Source organism: Arachis ipaensis, chromosome B01 (genome assembly GCF_000816755.2).
Source record: "Arachis ipaensis cultivar K30076 chromosome B01, Araip1.1, whole genome shotgun sequence".
NCBI lineage: Eukaryota > Viridiplantae > Streptophyta > Magnoliopsida > Fabales > Fabaceae > Arachis > Arachis ipaensis.
The window spans coordinates 29,890,469-29,895,619 of NC_029785.2; the positions used below are offsets into that span (position 1 = coordinate 29,890,469).

General features: G+C 34.9%; 1 long non-coding RNA gene across 1 annotated transcript; it reads left to right on the forward strand.

The window, feature by feature from the left end:
* LOC110269270 lies at window positions 1,460-1,834 on the forward strand. Its single transcript, XR_002358272.1, has 2 exons — window positions 1,460-1,519; window positions 1,622-1,834. It is a non-coding gene; the product is annotated as an uncharacterized LOC110269270 (long non-coding RNA).

The following is a 5,151-nucleotide window of genomic DNA, read 5'->3' on the forward strand; positions in this document are numbered from 1 at the left end:
CCCCTCCCCCCATGGAAACCTAACCTCGCCGCCCAAACCCCAGATCGGAGTCACCACATCTCGCCCACTCACCCAGACGGCCAGACCCCGCACGGAGCCAGCCTGAGCCACCCACCTCCTTGATACTCGAAGGCCGAAGCCTTCCTCTTCCTCCAAATCTCACCTTCTTCACTCCTTGTCCTTGATACTCGAAGTCGAAGCCAGCTCCGCAAAGGAAGACGAAGACGAAGACGAAGACGAAGACCCAGTCAACCACCCACCCACAGGACCTCCGACCTCACCACCTCCGACGTCACCGCCTCCACCCAGAAAGCCTCCACCCAGCAGCGTTTCTGGGTTCTGTAGGGTCACCTCACCACCTCCGACCTCGCCGCCTCTACCCAGAAAGCCTCCACCCAGCAGCATTTCTGGGTTCTGTAGGGTCACCTCACCACCTCCGACCTCGCCTCCTCCACCCAGAAAGTCTCCCACCCAGCCACCGATTCAAGTGCATATGGAGCCCGAGCAATCTATTCAGGTAAACCTTACTGATGCATTGTTCCCTTGTTGGTATTGCTGCTTGCTGGTTATTGTTCAATGTTCAGTTTGTTCAGGTTAGGGTTATTGTTGCCTCGGATCCCATTTTTTGAATATCGACAATAGATTCTTTCAAAATTTTATACTTTAGTTTAATCATCTTTTTTTGTACGTTAGGATCTAGGAGTTCAATTTTAATATAAAGATTGATAGAATTGAATAGATTTAACCTGAAAAATGATGTTAGGGATCTAGTTCAATTTTAATATAATCAATTAATCATTAACATAATTTAACCTGAAAAATAGTTTATAAGTAATGTTTACCATTTCATGTATGTTTCATATTGTTTTTGCCAAGTCAGAGTGTTCAATTTGTTGGTATAATGCTATTGCTGTTTAGTGTTTAATTTGCTAAGTTCAATTTGTTCATTGCTTGTTCACATTATGAAGTTTTGTTCTGTTTGGTTTATTGCTGGTTCATTGCTTGTTTATTGTTTGGTTTATTGCTGTTTATTGCCAAGTTTAATTTGTTGGTATAATGGTTTATTGCTTGTTTATTGCTTGTTTGGTTCATTGCTGGTTTAATTTGAAATTATCAAGTTTTGTTCTGTTTAGTGTTTAATTTGCCAAGTTCAATTTGTTCGTTGCTTGTTCACATTATCAAGTTTTGTTCTGTTTTGTTTATTGCTGGTTATTGCTTGAATATTGCTGGTTATTGCTTGTTTATTGCTGGTTTAATTGTTCATTGCTTGTTCAGATTATCAAGTTTTGTTCTGTTTTGTTTATTGCTTGTTTATTGCTGGTTAATGGTTATTGCTTGTTTATGTAGTTTGACGTCAGTTCAAGTGAGAATATGGGCGACACTGGATTACCTCCAGTTCCTATTCCGAATGAATCAACAAGCATCAGATCTCCGACACTGGATTGCCTCCAGTTCCTATTCCCAATGAAGAAGATTTTGGTGTTGAGTCTGATTAAAGTACATCTTGTTAAGTTTTATGGTATGAATTGTTCTCCTTATATTATTATTATTATTATTGTTGTTGTTGTTGTTGTTGTTCTTGTTGTTCTTATTATGTAACTGTTTTTTTTTTTTATTTCAGGTTGGTTTGCATTATGAAGTTTTAGCTATTTTGTTGGAGAAGACACCATAACTTTGCTATCAGTTTAATGATAATTTATTTTTATTTTCAGTTGTGTTGAGTGTTGAGCTATTAAACTTCTTTAATTGTCGTATTTGAATTCTATTGTCGTTATATTTCATTAGATCAAGACTTTGTTAGCTATTGTGTATTTTGGCTTGTTGATTTCAATCTTATGACATTGCATAATAGTATGGTAGAATTTTTTTTTATTTGATCGAAAAACCGAACAAACTGAACCGAACCAAACCGATTTTAATTGGTTTGGTTTGGTTCGGATGACCTTGAAAAAAACCGAACCAAACCGAACCGCAGCTTAATTAAACGATCGGATCGGATGGCTTTTCCTTCAAAAACCGAACCAAACCGCACCTAGAGGTAGAATTCGATACAAATATTATATCTATACAAATGTATTATAAATACGAGGTGGAATGACCACCTTCATGTATGCTGCAATTATTTCCTTAATTTTTATACTTCTTTAGCGATTATTGACTTAATTGTAAAAGTCTCTTAATCCGACTCACGAATTGCTGCTTATTGGAAGTTTCTCTCTCTCCTTAAAGATCAATTAAGGTGATGTCTCAGAATCTTTAGTGATTTTTTTAAATAATTTTTTTAGTAATTTTTCTAGGTTTAATTAAAGTTCTTATATTTTTTTTATGAAGTTTTCATAACTAATCGTATATTTGAAGTTGTTTTAAATTATTATATTTTTAAAATTAGTTTTTAAAGTAACCAAGAAATAAGTCCACAACATGGGCACCCAACTTCAAGTGGTTTTCCACTCTTGGGGGGAGGGGGGAATTTCATCCAAGTCTGGCACCATTGGCTGAAGTTTCGCTAGCGCCAGGACGATGATCTTCTCCAAGGATGTTTTTAATTCAACCAAAGCTCTCCCGAAGATTTAAGATTTGAATGGCTAGTTGTTAATAACTTCTTCTAGAAGGATAAGATTTAGTTTTAGTTTAGATTTAAATTATTGTTTTAGTTATCTTATCCTTCCAAAGATAAGATTAGATTTAGTTTTTAAATTTGAATTCTAGATTGGACTTAGGATATAAAGTGAACGATGGTTCCCAAAGAAGATAACATCATATCATCATAGGATCACTAAATCATCTAGCATCTCATTCATTAGCTTTTTTTTTTCTATTTATCATGAGTAACTAGCTCTCTTTTGTTAAGGGTTAGGAGCTCTGTTTGATTTTTATGGATTGATAATGTGATTGTTTCTTTTATTTTAATGTATGCATTGATACGTTTTTAAGATTGAGTCTCGTTCTTCATCTTTAATGGTTAGAAGTATTGAAAAATATTCTAATTCTGTCTTCGATTTTGTTATTACTTTGGAAAATTTAATATCAGAATTAGCTTGAAACTCTTTCTCATAATTTTCAACTTGATTAGGAATAGTATTTTAAAAGTTGTGTGACGTTAAATCGGAATTATACTTAATATCTTTTCTTAATTAGTTGACCAAGGAATTGGCGATTAAATAAGATAAAAGAAATTGCATTGCCAAGAAATAGGAATTTGATTATATATGATTTGTCGTGAAAGCATCTTGCATGAATTAAAGAAAATAAACATGAGGAGTTCTGTTTCTAAAAGTTAAATATCTCCGAAACCTTTAATATCTCATTCACTATTTACCTCTTCAAGTTCATAAGCATTCTTTTATTCACACCAAACACTCTCCTTTATTATTCTTTACTATTCCAAAGTTCACATCCTTTCTCTTGCAAAGGGTTCGATCGATCTAATTAGAAGATTCAATTAGAAGTTGCTTGTTCAATCCTTTAATCCACGTGGGAATGATATCCACTCATTGTGGTATTACTTGGAGCGATTTGGTGCACTTGCCAATATTCAGCTGTATCAAGTTTTTGGCTCACCAAGTTTTTTGGCGTCGTTCTTGGGGATTAACTGAGATTAACAACATACATCTGGTTGAATCACTAAATTAGATCTTTATTTTATTTTATTTTATTTTATTTTTATTATTCTATTTACTCTTCTTTTCTTCTTTATTCTTCTCTTTTATTCCACACGGCGGGTTTTATTTCTTTCTTGTTTTTGTGCATGCAAGGGAAAGAAGATTGCACACTCTTTGATCCTGAAATAAAAAGAACACTTGCACAATTAAGAAAGAAATCAAAGGCTAGGAGAGAAGAAGTATAGAGAATGGCAGAGAAGAACAACAATGTGAGAAGGACCCTTGGTGATTACACCACACCTACCATTGATAGCTACAGAAGTAGCATGTAAGGCCCATGGTTCAAGCTAACAATAGAGAAACTTTTCCAATCTACTGCCTTGTTTGTGCAAAAAACCTAAAGCTTCATGCAAGAAATAAGAGCAAACTTCAAAAATTAAGAAGCTTCCATCAAAATCTAGAGGTGCAAGTGGGACAAATTGTCAAGCAATTGGCAAAGAAACTGGCAATTTCCTTTCTGAGTGATACAATACCAAACCCTAGAGAGGAATGCAAGGCTATCTCCCTAAGAAGTAGAAGATTAGTTATCAAGGAGATCCTCAGGAGAATGAGAAAAAAAGTCGAAGAGCCTTCAGAAGAGAAAAAGGAGGAGAAACTAGAGGGAAAGAAAACTCCTGCACCAACAGAAATCAAGAAGGAGAACGTGAAAGCCTATGAACCAAGATTTCTATATCCTTAAAAGCTACAGAAGCAGAATCAGGAAAAGAACTTTTTCAAATTCTTGGAAGTGTTCAAAAAGATGCAAATCAACATTCTTTTTGCAGAAGTCTTAGAACCAATGCCACTCTATGCCAAATTCATAAAAGAGTTACTGTCCAAGAAAAGAACCCTCAAGAAAGATGAGACAGTGAGAATCACTAAGTTGTGTAGAGCCATTATTTAAAGAAAACTACCACAGAAGTTGAAAGATCCTGGGAGTTTCCAAATCCCTTGCACAATTGGAGAGGTCACTGAAAGAACTTAGAGATTGATGGTTTAGAAGTTATAACGAATACTCGTTGTAAGTATAGTTACTAAACCAAGCAATCAACCTTTCTTACAAACGTTTTGGTTGTCACAAGTAACAAACCCCTTAAAAATTGTTAACCGAGTATTCAAACCTCGGGTCGTCTTCTCAAGGAACTGCAAGGAAGTATGTTCTTATTATTGGCTATAAAGGTTATAATCGGGGTTTAGAGGGTGAGAAACTAGTGATTTAAATGACAAGTAAAGTAAATGGCAATTAAAATAAATAAAACTGTAAAGCAAACTTTTGGCAAGGTAAGAGAGATTGGAAGTCCAACTTAATTATCTCTCTCAACAATAATAAAAGTTGAATCTAAATTCCACTTAGTTAACCTTTACTAAAGCAAAGGAAAGTCAAGGGACTAATTAGTTTGACCTTTGAATCCTATTTAATTCCTAAGAAAAAGTTGGGATTATTGAAGTTCAGTTCAATTAGCAAGATAACAATTATCAATTATGCTGAGTTAATAACTGTTGAGTTACT